Below are 18520 nucleotides of genomic sequence, written 5' to 3' on the forward strand. Positions count from 1 at the left end.
AACAAAGAAAGAGAAATTTCTTACTTATTAATATTAATGCAAAAAAATATTTAGTAAAATACACACAAACCAAACACAAAAACACATCAAAACCACCATTTACCACTATCAAGTAGGCTTCATTCCAGGGAAGAATATCCAAAAATCAATCAACATAATTCACTATATAAACAAACACAAAAGGAAAAAATCCACATGGTTATCTCATTAGATAACAAAAAATCCTTCAACAAAACTCCACTTCATGTGAAGAGTTGTGGAGATATCAGGAATTCATGGAGCATGCCTATACATAAAAACACCAATATGTAGCAAACAAACAGTGACCATCAATTTAAATGAAGAGAACATAGAAACAATTCTAGTAAAACTTGGGACCACACAAAGTTGCCCACTCTCTAGTTATTCATCATAGTACTTGAAATTATAGATAGAGAAAGTATAAAACTTATGGATATCAAACAGATTCAAATTCAAAAAGAAGTTAAAGTATCAGTGTTTGCAAATGATATGATAGCATACATAAACCACCCCCAAAATTGCACCAGAGAACTGCTATAGCTGATACACAACTTCAGCAAATTGGCAGGATATAAAAGTAACTCAAAGAAATCATTAACCTTAATTTACATAAATAATAAATAGGCTGAGAAAGCAGTTAGGGAAACAACAAACTTCACAATAGGCATAAATTTTGGTGTAACTCTTAACAAGTGAGTGAAAGATTTGTATGACAGTATTTTCAAACCCATGAAAAAAGAAATCCAAGAAGAACTCAGAGGTTGGAAAGATTTCCCATGTTGATGAATTGGTAGGGTTAACATAGTGAAAATGGCCATCTTACCAAAAATTATCTATATCAATGCCATCCCCATCAAAATTCCAACACAATTATTTACAGTCACTGAAAAAAAAAAAACAAAAACCTTTACCTGAGGAATATCAAATGGATGAGAAGCACCTAAAGAAATGTTCAACATCCTTAGTTATCAGGGAAATGCAAATCAAAACAACCCTGAGATTTCAGCACACACCAGTCAGAATGGCTAAGATCAAAAAGTCAGGAGAAAACAAGTGCTGGTGAGGATGTGGAGAAAGAGGAACACTCCTCCACTGCTGGTGGGGTTGGAAGCTGGTACTACCACTCTGGAAGTCAGTCTGGCAGTTCCTCAGAAAACTGGGAATGATACTTCCAGAGGACCCCACTATACCTCTCCTAGGCATATACCCAGAGGATTCCCCAGCATGTAATAAGGATACATGCTCCACTATGTTCATAGCAGCCCTATTTATAATAGCCAGAAGCTGGAAAGAACCCAGATGTCCCTCAGTGTAGGAATGGATACAGAAAATGTGGTATTTATACACAATGGGGTAATATTCAGCCATTAGAAACAATGAATTCATAAAATTCTTAGATGAATGGATGGAACTGGAGAACATCATCCTAAGTGAGGTAACCCAGTCTCAAAAGAACACTCACAGTATGCACTCATTGATAAACTGATATTAGCCTAGAAGCTTGGAATACCCAAGACACAATGCACATATCAAATGATGCCCAAGAAGAAGAAAGGAGTGGCCCCTGGTCCAGGAAAAGATCAGTGCAGCTATGTAGGGGAATACCAGAACCGGGAAGTCAGAAAGGTTGGATTGGAGAACAGGGGGAGGGAAGAGGGTTTATGAGACTTTCGTGGAGGGGAGATCCAGGAAAGAGAAAATCACTTGAAATGTAAATAAAGAATGTATCGAATAAATATATATATATAAAAGAAAAACAAAAAACCCAGAAGAGCCAAAGCAATTCTCAACAATAGGAGAACTTCTGGGGTAATTTCCATCCTTGAAAACAAGTTTTACTACAAAACAATAGTGATAAAAAGTTCATGGTATTGTTACAGAGATAGACAGGCCAATCAATGGAAAAGAATTGAAAACCCATAAGTAAATCCATATACCTATGGACACTTGATCTTTGACAAAGAAGCCAAAACAGACAATGGAAAAAGAAAGCGTCTTCAATTTATGATGTTGGTCTAACTGGCTATCTGTAGAAACAAATGAAAATAGACCCATATTGTCATCTTACACAAAGCTCAAGTGCAAGTGGATCAAGGACTTCAACATCAAACTAGATACACTGAATCTAATAGAAGTGAGAAAGACCCTCAAACTCATTAGCAAGGGGTGACATTTCTAAAGACTCAGACTCTAAGATCAATAATTAATTAATAGGACCTCATGAAACTGAAATGCTTTTGTATAGCAAAAGACACGATCAGTAGGAAAAATTTGCAACCTACATGGAAAAAGAATCTACTCTAACAGAGGGCTAATAACGAAAAATTCTAATGAGTCAAGAAGTTAACCTTCCAAAATACAAATAACCCAATTAAAAGTAGGGTACAGGACTAAACACAGAATTCAGAACTAAAAAATCTCCAATGTTTGAGAAATATTTGAAGAAATGTTCAAATTCCTTAGTAATCAGAGATATCAAATCAAAATAACCCTGAGATTCTACCTCACTCCAATCAGAATAATTAAGAATAGTAATTCAAGTGACAGCACATACTGGTGAGAATGTAGAGAAAGATGAAAACTCATTTCTGGTAGGATTCCAAACTCTTACAACTCTGGAAATCAATCTGGTAGTTCTTCAGAAAACTGGAAACAGTACTACCTGAAGACTCAATTGTTTCCTGAAATATATAAACCACAAGGCATCCATGCTAGTGACAGCTAATTTCTAGTAAAGCAGTTTGCCCCCCACCAGAGGTCACCAAATACCTGCTCACATTCCCAATCCCAAATAACCTGTGGTTAGCTGTACAAATAACTGTAATCTGGTAAAATCAAAACTCTAGAGGTTTGCAATTTATCAATCAAATTTATATCAGTAAATTCTCAACCAACAAAACATCCACACAATGAACTCAAACTCAATTGACATAAACACAAGTTGTACCACAGGATGGGCAAACACACCCTTATTTAATCATCTATCTAAAAATCCCCAATACTTATGGCTCCTCTGACTTCACAGACTTCCTTTCTCTTCCTGTCCTATAGATTCCACCCTGTCTCCTACTCTCTGTTTACCTTATGTCTCTGCGTCTCTCTGGACTCATCCTTAGAACTCTCAACCTGACTTCTTTTTCCACTGCTCTATGGCAGGGTCTAGCCTTATCTTTCACCTCTACTCACCTGCTTACAGATAGTAATTTACACCCAGCTATACCATTCTTGGATATATACCAAAAAGATGCCCACCATACCACCAGGGAACATGCTCCACTATGTTCATAGTGGCCTTATCTGTGACAGACAGAATTTGAAACAACACAGATGCCCCAGAACAGAAGAGTGGATGCAGAAAATGTAGTTCATTTACACAATGAACTATTCCCCACTGTTAAGAATGACGACATCATGTGTTTTGAGGCAAATGGATGGAACTAGACAATAATATCTTGAGTGAGGTAACTAAAACCCAAATTGACATTCATGGTATGAACTCACTGATAAGTGGATATTAGCAAAATTTTAGGAAAGACACAGGATAAACCCTGGAGAGCATGAAAAATATTGGAAGCAGATATATCCAAGTGAAGAGGCTATAATAACACGTAGAATGGGGAAGGAAATAGTCACAAGGGGCAAATGGAAGGAGAGATCTGTGCAGGAGAATGGAGAGGGAGGAGGAAATGGGAATAGGACTAGATATGGGTGGAGTGGGCCAGAGAGAAGGCCAGAGTGATAAGAGAATGAATGAAGCTAAGCAGCCCCAAGGAGTGGGAGATGGGGAAACCCTTTAGAAAGTACCATAGACCTGGGAGGTAAGACACTCTTAATACTCACTGGTGATTATCTTGCCCAAAATGCCCACCATTAGTGAAAGTGAACTAGAAAAGTCCATCTCCAGTAGAGAGACAGGGAGTTCTCAACCTCTCTCAAGTAGAGGTTCAGGGTTACTAACCCACAGTCAAAATTTCTGATCCAAGAATTGTTCCTGTTTAAAGGAACTGCAGGGACAAAATGGTGAAGAGATTGAAGGAAAGGTGGTGAAACAACCTACTCAAAGTGGGATAGCTCTCATGGGGGGACAAAAACATCACTACTATGTTTTGTTGTATGTACAGATGGCATAGCTGTACTCAGAGAGGCCCTTTCAGGAGCTGCATGAGACTGAATCAGATAATTATACCTAACAATTGAATTGAAGTCAGGGACCCCCTATAGTTGAATTAGTAGAAAGACTGACTAAGGAAAAAAGGAGAGTAATCCCATAGGAGTGCCCCCACCCGCAGGACAGTCAAAAGGGTCCCTGGAACTACCTAGGGAAAGTCGAGAGACAAGGGACATGAGAGACAGACAGCAATACATTACTCTGATCAAGCTGTCATTTTTTATTTTTTACAAAAGTCAATACAAAGGCAAGCAAGCAGGTGTGAGGAGAGGTGAAGGGGAAAGATTGTATTCGGGGAACAATCTCAGGGGGCTAGCATCATTTCTTAGGAACAGTTTCTCAGAATTGTCTCTGAGAATCTCAGGGAAGCGTTGGCAAGTGCTGAAGGAACTTGGCATCATAATTCGATCATGAGGAGGTGAGGTGGAAAGGAGTTGCTATGGTAAGCTAACCACAGGTGAGCTTCATTTATTTGAGCCCACTCGGGTGAGCTCTGTAAGTTCTGGCCATCTAGCTTACTTGGCTAATCTTTAAACTAGTACATTCCCTTCTAAAACCAGCCTAGAGAAAGCAGGCTAGAAACAGGTGAGAGGAGGGGGTTTTGAGATTTCTGTGAGAATGGCTCCTGGCATAGGAGGACCAACAGTCTCAACAAAACCAGAACCCAGGGTGCTCCCAGAGACTGAGCTACCAATCAGGAGCATATAATAAATGGACTTGTCTGAAGCCCCTGACACATATGCAGCAAATATCTGCCTGGTCTGGCCCCAGTGGGAGAAAATGCCCTTAATCACTGAGAGACTGAGGCCTCAGGGAAGTGATAAACCTAGGAGGGACAGCATCATCTTAGAGGCTAGTGGGAGGAGGAATGGGATGAGGGATTGTTGTTGGGGAATGACAGGAATGTAAAGAAATAGAACAGATATTTTACACAATGAATTCATGAAATTTTTAGGCAAATGGTTGGAACTGGAAAATATCATCCTAAGTGAGGCAACCCAACCACAAAAGAAAACACAAGGAATACAGTCACTGATAAGTGGATATTAATTAGCCCAGAATCTCTGAATACTCAAGACATAATTAACATATCAAATGATTCCCAAGAAGAAGGAAGGAGAGGGCCCTGGTCCTGGAAAGGCTTGATGCCACATTGTAGGGGAGTACCAGGACAGAGAAATGGACAGTGATAATTGGGGAATGGATGGAGGGAAGAAGGCTTATGAGACTTATGGGGAGGGGGAAACCAGGAAAGGGGAAATTATTTGGAATGTAAACAAAGAATATAGAAAATAAAAACAAATAAAGTAAAAACAAAGTCATGAAAACAAAGAATATTTCCATTGAGCTGAAGTCATTAGTGGAGGAGGGCAAGAGGACAAAGTGTGGAAACTGTGAGAAAGGCAAGTGAAAATAAAGTATGACCAAGCAGGGTGGTTCACAACTCTAATCCAAGAACTTTGGAGACAAAGACAGCTATATTTCTTTGAGTTAGAGACAACTCATGGATACACAGTGTGACCCTTTCTAAAAAGAAAAAAAAATGCAGAAGTAAAAGAAAAAGTGTGTATGTGTTATGCCCAAGTAACAGGGACCCAAAGACGACATAAGAGTCAATTCTGGTACAAACATGCAGGGTCTTTTACAAGTGATATCTCTGAAACTCTCACTTTCACAGTGGGTCAGTGTAAGAACTCCAAGTCTAGGGGTACAACTGTTTTATTGTAGTTACAGCAAGCTTGTGAAATTTCCATATGTGTCACCAAACTAAGATGTAAAAGGCTGCGTTTTTGGAATTATCTACAGGAACCAAACTACCTGACTAACAGAATGTTCATGTTATCTTGACTCTGAAGAATGTCTTAGGTTATGTTTCTGTACCTTGATCCTTATATTGTAGCCTAGCTAAAGGGATTGGGGGGGTTAAACAGAATTGCTTGGGAGTATATATATGAATATGTCAAAATGAGTATGTCACATTCAAATTTAGTGATGGTTCTCTTGTGAAAGACTCCCTAGAGGCCCAGGACATTCTCAGAACTTTATAATGCCCAATAGCTAGTGCAAAGTGACAAACAATACTAAAATGTACTTTAAGATAACCAAATTATATGAAGAAATCAATGTTATATTTACCATCAAGTCAAAGAGAGAAAAAGAAAGTCAAAAAGACAGCATTCATTTTCTTGTGAAGGTTTGTTATTCATTAATACATATGAAATGTTTATTTATGTACCTATACATGTAATTTTTAAAAAAAATATGATAATTCATTCTATTTATTTATTGATTTACTTACTTAGTTACTTAATCTTTAAGGCCTAGGCATACCTGAAGAAGGCAACAGATTCCCTTGGTCTAGAGTTACAGACAGTTGTGAACTTTGAGTAGTGGCTTTGAACACAATAGAGTCAATCATCTGGTAGAATAGACAACACTCTTCAAAATTGAGGCATCTCTCTAGCCTCTATAAATGTTATTTTATAAAATTTATTTTGTGTATATTTAAATGCACAGTGCAGGGTATATATCATATATATATATGATAGGATATTGATTATAGAATAAAATTATTCTTCTTTCATATATTACATCTAGATTGTATTTTCCCCTCCATCCTGTCCTTCCACTCCTCTTAGTTTCTGCCACTGCAGGCATAGATTTTTTTCAAAACCCACTTTATTGAGGCTTCTCAAATGCTTTAACCGCACTTCTAGGACACTGTTCAAATATAGAGGAAAACAGATAGCAAACTGAGCAATAGGAATGTAGACCTATTTACAAATTGTTCCTTGGGGTGATCCCAATCTCCATTGACAAGGTAATAGCAATCCAGTTCATTAGTATCAGGATAAAAATAGTCCAGTTCAGCAGCATGGTTGATCTGCAGAATTATTAAGAGTCAGAAGGAGCAATCAGAACCAACTGGAATGCGAGGAAAAGATCCCTGCTGTGCCACTCTCAACATGGGGAAGATCAGCAAAGATTTGAGATTAATGAAATCAAGTATTGCATGCAAAGCAATGCAAGTTCACTGTCACTGCCTATTTGGTCCTGATTATACTCTCTCTTAATATCACATGTCTTCTCATGAGTCTACTTCTGCAAAACATCACATGAATCTGCTTTAGAATACCATCCATTGATTCAACCAGAAATTTCCACTTCATCCCTTACCTCCCTTTCCCAAATCATGTCCTCTTCTGTTTATTTTTAATAAGAAAGAGAGAGAGCGAGTGAGTGAGTGAGAGAGAGAGAGAGAGAGACAGACAGACAGACAGACAGACAGACACACAGACACACAGACAGACACACAGACAGACAGATGGACAGAAAGAGAAACAGAAAGAAAAAGAAGAAAAGAAAGAATAAAGAAAAGCAGTAGGGATATATTTGGTCAGAGGACAATTAGAAGGAATGTATTCTCTCTCAGTCTTGTTTATCACAGGGGATTAGACCTCATTCTTCAAGCTTAATAGCAAGAAGTTTACCTGCTGAGTCATCCTAACAGCAAATACTTTTTAAAGGCTTTGTATGTTAGCCAGTATCCTATGAAAAATAGTAAGACAGTGAGCAAAGTAAAAGAGTCTAAATTTTTGCTCTGCCCATTTTCTATTGAAATAACAAGTATTGAACACTGACTAACTCTACATAATATGAAAGGTCACAGAAATGGCTCCTATCTTTATTTCCAGCAATTTGTAGGCAGAGGCAGACAATTTATGCATCCAGGCCATCTAAAGTTATACAGCAAGACTGCCTCAAAATAATTTGATGATTAGTGATTGATGATTGATGATGATGATAAATTATAAGATGTTACTTATTGTGAAGCAGAGAACTGTAGTGATGAGATGATGGGGAGAGAAATAGACAAAGTGATTTTAACATTAGTAGTAGGGAGTAAACTTTGAGCAGGAAACTGTTGAGAGTTAAGAAAGAGTTAGCCAAGAAAAGGGAAGTAACTAAGCTCATAGAAGCAGCCTATGCTGAACATTATTTGAGTTATAGTATAGACTTTTTTGGCCCTGGAGCAAGGGAAAGTAAAGATTAGGAAGAGATAAGTGTTACTAGCTGATGCAGTGTGATGTAGGCAACAGTGAAACCAGATGACCTTAGACAGTTTTGATCTGAGAACTGAGATATATTTTATGAGAAGATTTCAGTTTCTACTGGGGAAAATAGATTGATGTTGACAGAAGCAGAGCCATGAAGGTTCTTAGAAAGATCAAGTCCTAGATAGGATTTAGTGTATTTATAACAAATGTGTACATTGAGAATATCTGATATTGTTTTATCTTGTTTTTAGTTCATTTTAAGCTAAGCAACATTGAAACATATTTTGTACATTTTTAACATCGTAAATAAATTTAATAATCTCAATTATGTTATGAAATGAAGATGTGAGAACATTGCTCCATTGCACATTTATTTTCATAATTAGATAATTGCAATTGCTTTTACATTAAGTAAAATAGTGGAAAGCTCTAATAAATTATCATACTTTAGGCATAGCCATTGGCCTGTAAATGCTGATATTCCACTCAGAACAAACTGATCGGTATGAAATTTTAAAGTCTCCATGTTATTCCTCTGCTTCATATTAAGTTAATAGGGAAAAATGATTACAGGCAATCAAACAACAGAGATTTCTGTTCTTCTGTGTATTTAGTTGCTTCAAACACATTTTTATGATTTCCTTAATGGGACAGTACTATTCCACATAAGACAGGCTTCTTTGGACTTCATTATGTAGCATCATAAGATAAATGATGACAGGAGTTTGTTTTTTTATTCTTGTGACTGTGGCCTTGCTGGCATACTGATTTGTCCAAATTTTGAGTGAATTAATTATTATGTAGTCTTATGCATACCCCTCAGGCCAACTGAAAATTCAAACAGAGCAGACAGAAGAATGATAAAAACAATATAATCTCCAACATAATTAATTGAATAAAACAATTGCAGAAATATAGACCTATGTGTGAAGGATATTTTAGAAAGGTTTATAAATTTAGAAACATGTCCAGATGAAACAAGGAAAGTGAGACAATAAGTATGTAAACTCCTAGATATCTTTTATGATTAAAAATGTAGCTGGAAGGAATCTTGGGACTACACACACACACACACACACACACACACTCACAGGAGGGTGTGATGATAGACAGACAGACAGAAAAATGAGAGGCTGAGGGAAAGACTGAAACAGAGAGACACATACACACAAATGGATATCTAAAAATACACAAAAATGAACATAAAGTAAATTTTTAAATAATTCTAAATCAAAGACACAAAAAATAGACATACCATATCACTGTATTTATAGAAATTTCTTTAAGAGGTTGATTAACCTGAATTGATTAAATACTGAAAGAAAGTACATCAGTCATTGAATCTCAAATTAAAGGACATTAGATAAATCAAGAAAGGAATATGTTCTTTAACCATTCATTCATCAAAATTTATCAAAAATTATAGAAAAATCATCCTATTCTAGCTCAACTAAACTCTGAAGAAACTACTTAAAATAAATAAAATCAATTTAGGAATAGTAAGTATTTATTCATGGTATGTAATATTCTGAGTTCTTTAGTGTAAAGTTTTTGTGCTTTGGGGGAATTTATCATAATGATTTGCAGTGTGTAGCCTTACTAACCCAACAATGGACGGTTTCGAATGAGAAGTCTAAAAATCTAATTTGTGTCTTCCTGCATGAAGATCTGTATCACATGTGTGACCTCCATTTCTAGATTGTATTTCAAGCTGGCAACACAGAGTAGCAGTTACAGGGGTTCCATTATATGTCACTGTACACATTGTTATTGACCCTTCTATGTGCACTTTGTCCTCAATGATTTGTGTGAGCTACTTACTATGGTTTCAGTTTAGTTTAAACATACTGAATTGTAGTTCCTAATGGAATGATGCTTAGAGATGAAATAGTCAAGAGATTAATATTCTCTAATATGGACTTAGTTCTTTCTGGAATTGATTGGTTTTTTAAAAAGCAAGTAGGTATTGAGCAGTTTAGACACCTTATTTCTCTAGATTTTGTTTGTATTTATTGTCTTAATGTACCTGTTGCTCCTTCTGATTTTCTTTGGATGAAGATTCAGGAATCTCTTAAAAACTTGCAGAAAATTCTGGTTTCATTATCATTGACTTTAAAACTATGAACAAATTCAAACCACTTTATTTTGTAAATTATAATGAAATAGGCTATAATATATGGCAATCCAACTTTTTAGCATCTAGTTGTTAAAAAAAGTGACATATAACTTTGTTAGAAGATAATTCATTACAGAAGTATATTTTATGGCTTTTTAGCTCGTTTAAATGTAAACAAAAATTTTTGTTGTATTTCTGTTTCAATGTTTGCACATGGGTATTAGAATAACCATATATATGATAGAAGAAATAAGTATGAAACTAAAGTCAAATGCATGTAGAAGAAGTATTACTTAAGTGTATTTCATCATTGTCTGAGAAAATCTCTTAGTGTTTTCTAATTTTTTTTTTAGTTTGTATATCTTTAATTCAACCATGTTTTATGTGATTCTTGTATGTTTGGCAAGCATAGTCACATGGCATTTTTGTGGCACATAAATACAACTAGGGATAGGTGCACTTATTTACTGAGGTTGGATATCTTTTCAATTATTATTTTTTATTTATTAAGATTGAGATTCAGATTGTGATTCAGATTGACATTCAGATTGAGATTGAGATTTAGAATGGAATTGAGATTGACATTGAGATTCAGATTCAGATTTAGATTCAGATTCTGCTTTAGAGACAGAGGTTCTTTCCACAGCCATGGATGTCCTGAAACTTAGTCTGAAGAACATGATGTCCTTGGACTCAGAGATCTACCTGGTTCTGTGTCCTACATACTAATACTTAAGGAATACACCATAATGCTTAGGTTTCCAGGTATTAGTATATAAGATGCTAAAAGCTTTTGAAAGTAAACTGCATGGTTAACACTGAACACCAAAACACAAAGACAAAGCTGTTTCTCTTAAACTGTGGTATACTCTGATAAACTGATTGTGTACAGAGATTTGAGATGATAATTTTATGGAATTCATTTAATTAATCAAAAAATTCATTTTGTAATCATCATGAAATAATCCTATTTTTGTTTAATGAAGAAATGAAACACTCATACTTACTTTAGTGTACAGAATTTGTATTTACTCTTTAGAAGTCTTCTGCAGTACCTCTTCATGAAGACATTTCTAACTGCTATTTCAAGAATATTTTGTGACATTTAGATTCCCATGCTACATTCTCAGTGTTTGTGTCTTGATATTTATTCTTCTAGATCATTCTACTTATTTTGGACCTCATTTTTTGTTCCATCCGTGTCACTATGCACTGATAAGGAGATTCCATACTATGACAGAGGAAAGATGAAATATGTTGAAGACTTTTGCTTTTCCTCTCTAATTTTTACAAATCCTTATGGAAATGCTATTTGCACTACATTTATTTTATAAACAGTCTCAAATAAAATGAGAGAAACTCATGGTAGTTGCACAGACTTGAGTACTTTCTAATTACAATTCTCTTTGATTTCCCAAGGTGCTACTCTGTGTCAGTTTGCATTTGATCTTTTCTTCCTCCATCAGTATTCCTGGCTTTGCAAGCATGCTTAGCCTTGGGATAAATTAAAAGTCATTGTCTTGTAATTAAATGCATTCAAAATGCAATTTACTAAGCATAAAATTTATAATCTTCTGTCAACAAAAGTCCAATGACACAATCTATAAAGAGTATCTATCAAGTTCATACTTTATAGGTTAAGTGAGTGGGCTTTTAAATATTTTCTTTTAAAATACTCAAGCAGGATGTAATTCTTTCATATTGTTAGTACAGAGATTGTTTATAAAATAGAAATTATATAAAAGTATCTATATAAAGTAAAATGTTATCATCAGTTGAACAAGGAGTGATGGAAAGTTCTACCTTGTCCTAAGACAAACATTGATGGAAGGGAAATTGAAATCCAGTATGAAGTAATATTCAGGTAAGCATGAAGACATTCAGATAGCTATTCCCTTCACATCTGTGAATATTATCTCCCCATTTCTCGAAGTGATTTAAGATAATATTTTAATTATATTACTTCATTCTTAACTGAAAAGTCAAAGCTTAACAATATCTCCATTTCATGAATTACTGATTGTTTTATTTATTATTATTCTTCTTTGACAGTTTCACACATACATTAACTAAAAATTTGGGTTTTGGCTACCAATTTTGTCTCACTCAGCCCTTTACTTTAGCACTGAACACTGCTTATAAGCAAGGCTCCCTCATACTTTACTATCCTTTTCACTCCTTTTTTCTCCTTTTTCTTACTCTGGACTACTGAGTTAACCTATAATTATTTGCATGAGTATAAGTGTTGTTTAATGAAAGATGGGCAACTTGTCAGTGGGTACACCATTGGAGAAAACAGCCCCCCTTACAGTATTCATTAGCTACCATATTCTTTTACGGGCAGGTGGCCCCTCATGAGTCCCTCTGCCATGCATGATGAGAGGTGACTGGCCTAACTAAGGATACTTCAAATAATCACAGCTGTATAAACTGTTAAGTATGATGGTCACTCCCTAACCACAGGGTCTTATGTTCTTTCTATCTCTTCTTTTACAGGTTCCCTGAACATTGGAAAGAATGATATGGGCATTTGACTTAGAGGTGAGGAGCAAACAGTCATTGCACCAAAGTACTTGAACAATTGTGAGCCTCTATGATAACAACTTTTTATTGCTTGAAGAAGATTCTTTAACAAAGATTGAGAACAATAGTAATCTATGAAACATCAATATGAAGGATACAATTTGGAGACCATTATTATTTAACAAAACAACATTATTATGTGCTTTTCAGGGCTTAGAAATGCATTTATAACACCAGGCATAACTGGCTTGTAGTATAGCAGGATTCAAAAATCTGAAAGCGGTTAGAAACAAAAAGCCTTGCCACACCTCTATTCATCATATCTTCCCAAGATGTGTTTTTTTTTTTCTTTTTCAAATTATTGGGGCATGCAGATATGTATAGGACCAATATTAATTTTATTTTCCAAGCTAATAGCTTAACACTTCAAAGGTGTCTGAAACTATCAGTAGATATAAAAGTATCAGGTTATGTTTAGATTGATTTCTCAATGTTATAAAACCTCAGGTGTGTGGTTACTTGGGCGATAGAAACATAAAAGCTACATTTGGTGTGTAATGAAACATATTGAACAGATGCTTAATATTTTACATATTACTGAAGCTTCTCTGAAGAATATAGTTCAATAAGAAAGTTGTGTATATTTCTATTGACATTTTGATTTAGTAACATTCAGATTATTTGGAGGAGTATTGTCCAACCATGCAGAGTGTCTTATTCAAGATAGAGGAAAGAAGAAGAAGAAGAAGAAGAAGAAGAAGAGGAGGAGGAGGAGGAGGAGGAGGAGGAGGAGGAGGAGGAGGAGGAGGAGGAGGAGGAGGAGGAGGACAAAGAAGAAGAAGAAGAAGAACAAGAGCACAAACTAGAAGAACCGGAAGAGGAAGAGAAAGAGAAAGAAGAAGGAGGAAGAGGAGAAGGACAAGGAGAAAGAGGATGAAGACAAAGAGGAGGATGAGGACAAGGAGGAAAAGGAAGGAAAGAGAAGGAGAGGGACAAGAAAACAAGAACAAGAAGAAAAAGAAGGAGAAGGAGAAGGAGAAAGAGGAGAAGGAGAAGGAGAAGGAGGAGAAGGAGAAGGAGAAAGAGAAGGAGAAGAAGAAAAAGATGGAGAAGAAGAAGAAGAAGAAGAAGAAGAAGAAGAAGAAGAAGAAGAAGAAGAAGAAGAAGAAGAAGAAGAGCAACAACTACTACTACAAGTAGAACAAGAACAAGAACAAGAAAAACTAGAAGAACAAGAAGGAGAAAAGAAAACTATTTTTCAATTTATTTACATCAGTAAATTTTTGTAGGAATTTTTCTTAAGTAGTTTTCCATCATCATTTTTTTTAAATGCTTAGCTTTTCTTGACTCTTCATTTTACCTCCCTTATCCTCTGTTACATACCCTTATCTCTTGCAAAACTTTTGTCCCGATAATCCCCATGTGTATTTTAATATAATTTGTTGTGCTGAGCACTTCCTTCCATTTCTTTTTTATCTAATACCTCCCTTTGAGTTTCTTCTACATGGAGCATTCCAAATTCCACAGAAGAATCTACGAATGTGAAGGTAGAAATTAGCCAGGAAATTGAAGCTGAAAAACATTCACATGGGATTTTTAGAATTTATTAATTATAATTATTTTTTAATGTTTTTATTTTCTATATTCTTTGTTTACATTCCAAATGATTTTCCCTTTCCCGGATCCCCCCTCCCTATATGTCCCATAAACCTTCTTCTCTCCATCCATTCTCCCATCACCTCCCTCCTTTTTTTCTCTGTCCTTATATTCCCCTCCAATGCTAGATCAATTCATTTCAAGATCAGGACCTTCTCCATACTTCTTCATGGGAGTCATTTGTTATGCAATTAGTGCCTTGGGTATTCAGGGCTTTTGGGCTAATTAATATCCACTTATCAGAGATTGCATTCCATGTGTATTCTTTTGTGACTGGGTTACCTCACTTAGGATGATATTTTCCAGATCAAACCATTTGCCTATAGATTTTGTGAATTCATTGTTTCTAATTGCTGAGTAGTATTCCATTGTGTAAATATACCACATTTTGTGTATCCATTCCTCCTTTGAGTGGCATCTGGGTTCTTTCCAGCTTCTGGTCATTATAAATAAGGCTGCTATGAACATAATGGAGCATGTGTCTTTATTGCATGCCAGGGAATCCTTTGGGTATATGCCCAGGAGAGGTATAGCAGGGTCCTCTGGAAGTCTCATGTCCAGTTTTCTGAGGAACAGCTAGACAGATTTCCAAAGTGGTTGCACCATCTTACAGCTCTACCAGCAGTGGAGGAAGCGCTGGCCACATCCTCGCCAACACCTGCTGTCTCCTGAGTTTTTGACCTTAGCCATTCTGACTGGTGTAAGGTGAAATCTCAGGGTTGTTTTGATTTGCATTTCCCTAATGACTAATGATGTTGAGCACTTATTAAGGTGCCTCTCGGCCATCCAAATTTCTTCAGGTGAAAATTCTTTGTGCAGATCTGTATCCCACATTTTAAATAGGGTTGTTTGGTTCCCTGGGATCTAACTTCTTGAGTTCTTTGTATTCATTGGATATTAGCCCTCTATAAGATGTAGGATTGGTGAATATCCTTTCCCAATTTGATGGTTGTCATTTTGTCCTTTTAAAAGTGTCCTTTGCCTTACAGAAACTTTGTAATTTTATGAGGTCCCATTTGTCAATTCTTGATCTTAGAGCAGAAGCTTTTGGTGATCTGTTCAGGAACTTTTCCGCTGTGCCCATGTCCTCTAGGGTCTTCCACAGTTTCTTTTCTATTAGTTTCAGTGGGTCTGGTTTTACATGGAGGTCCTTCATCTGCTTGGAGTGAAGTTTAGTACATGGAGATAAGAATGGATCAATTAGCATTCTTCTGCATGTTGACCTCCAATTGAAACAGCACCATTTGTTGAAAAGGCTATCTTTTTTCCACTGGATGTTTTTGGCTCCTTTGTCAAAGATCAAGTGACCATAGGTGTTTGGGTTCATTTCTGGATCTTCAATTCTATTCCATTGGTCCGCTTGTCTGTCACTGTGCCAATACCATGCAGTTTTTAACACTATTGCTCTGTAGTATTGCTTGAAGTCAGGGATACTGATTTCCCCCAGAATTTCTTTTGTTGTTGAGAATAGTTTTAGCTATCCTGGGTTTTTTGTTATTCCAGGTGAATTTGAGAATTGCTTTTTCTAACTCTGTGAAGAACTTAGTTGGGATTTTGATGGGGATTGCATTGAATCTGTAGATTGCTTTTGGCAAGATGGCCACGTTAACTATATTAATCCTGCCGATCCACGAGCATGGCAGATTTTTCCATTTTCTGAGGTTTTCTTTGATTTCCTTCTTCAGAGACCTGAAGTTCTAGTCATATAGATCTTTCACTTGTTTGGATAAAGTCATACCAAGATACTTTATATTGTTTGTTGCTATTGTGAAGGGTGTCATTTCCCTAACTTGTTTCTCAGCCTGATTATCCTTTGAGTATAGGAAGGCAACTGATTTGCTTGAGTTGATTTTATAACCAGCCACTTTGCTGAAGTTGTTTATCAGCTGTAGGAGTTCTCTGATGGAGGTTTTCGGGTCACTTAAGTAGACTATCATCTCATCTGCAAATAGTGATAATTTGACTTTTTCCTTTCCAATTTGTATCCCCTTGACCTCCTTATGTTGTCTAATTGCTCTAGCTAGAACTTCAAGTACTATATTGAAAAGATATGGAGAGAGAGGACAGCCTTGTCTAGTCCCTGATTTTAGTGGGATTGCTGCAAGTTTCTCTCCATTTAGTTTGATATTGGCTACCGGTTTGCTGTATATTGCTTTAACAATGTTTAGGTATGGGCCTTGAATTAGTGTTCTTTCCAAGACTTTTAGCATGAAAGAATGCTGAATTTTGTCAAATGCTTTTTCTGCATCTTATGAGATGATCATATGGTTTTTTTCTTTGAATTTGTTTATGTAGTGGATAGAATTCATGGATTTCTTTATATTGAACCATCCCCACATCCCTGGGATGAAGCCTACTTGATTATGGTGGATGATCGTTTTGATGTGTTCTTGGATTCGGTTGGTAGGAATTTTATTAAGTATTTTTGCATCAATATTCATAAGAGAAATTGGCCTGAAGTTCACTTTCTTTGTTGGATCTTTGTGTGGTTTTGGTATCAGCATAATTGTGGCTTCATAGAACGAGTTGGGTAGAGTTCCTTCTGTTTCTATTTTGTGGAATAGTTTGAAGAGTATTGGTGTTAGGTCTTCTATGAAGGTCTGATAGAATTCTGCACTGAAGCCATCTGGTCCTATCCTTTTTTTTTTTTTTTTTTTTTGGTTGGGAGACTTTCTATGACCCGTTTTATTTCTTTGGGTTTTATGGGACTGTTTAGTTGATCTATTTGATCCTGATTAATTAAAGCATGAATCTGCTCCCTTTTTCTTATTTTTTTTTTTCTACAGGCCTTTTTACGCTATCATTCTTGGCTCTTTTTTTTTTATTTTGAAATTTTCTTAATTGCATTTTTCTTCATAAATAAGCAAAATTATATTATATAAATATACCAAGAACATTGTCCATTTAGCAGCAGATGAATATATAGGTTGCATCCATTTCCTGGCTGTTGTAAGTAGAGTAGCAACACACATGGATGTGTATATATCTCTGTATGTTTTATTTTGCATTTCAATTACTGTGAAGAGACACCATGAGCAAGAAAACTCTTATAAAATACAATATTAAATTGGGGTTAGCTTACAAGTTCTGAGATTCAGTCAATTACAATCAAGGCAGGAAGCATGGCAGCATCTAGGCAGGAATGGCTCTGGAAGAGGAGGCCAGAATTTGACATATAATTATGAAGACAAACAGGAGCAGACTGGCTTACAGGCAGCTATGTGGAAGGCCTCTCAAAGCTTACCATAATATTAACATTTTCCTATGAAAATGTTGGAAGCCTTCCCCTTTTCTAGTATCTTCTGCAATGTATTTGATACTATAAATGTTCATTGTGCAAGTCCTTCCTTTCTTTGAACTATCTTATTCCAATATATTTTTGATGATGGAGTGAAAGTAAATTTTTTACTGATACAAGTATTTTCAATGACTTTGGCAAATAACTCATGACCTTTTTCTAGTTGAAGAATTGATATATGTGTTGTTTTTTGATACTGTAGAGGTCTTTCATCCTTCATTCATACATTTATAAAACTCATCTTACTTGACTCAGTAATTCAATTTTTGATGCGGTCTCCAAAGCTTGATATTATGCCTAACATATCTATAGACAAATCAGGTATGGCTTGGTTGGAGGTAGGTTTGAAACTGTAGAGATAACATGTGGTGAAGCTGTAGACAGAAACTCACATAGCACTGGTGAACTCTATTATTGAAGCAGGACCTGAATCTGTAGAAAAGACCTTACCCTAATTCCTGTTTGGCTTTGTTGTTTACTACTTTCCATTTTCTCATAACTGTATCATGTAAACTGCAGTATTCACATTCAAACCTAAATAAAGAAAAGGATAAAACAATACACACTTATACGCTAGCACATATACACACAAACACACACACACACACACATACACACACACACACACAAACACAGGAGCACATACATAATTGATAGTCTTAGTATGTGTGGGATATTGT

This window comes from Apodemus sylvaticus, chromosome 6, assembly GCF_947179515.1.
Source record: "Apodemus sylvaticus chromosome 6, mApoSyl1.1, whole genome shotgun sequence".
Lineage (NCBI taxonomy): Eukaryota > Metazoa > Chordata > Mammalia > Rodentia > Muridae > Apodemus > Apodemus sylvaticus.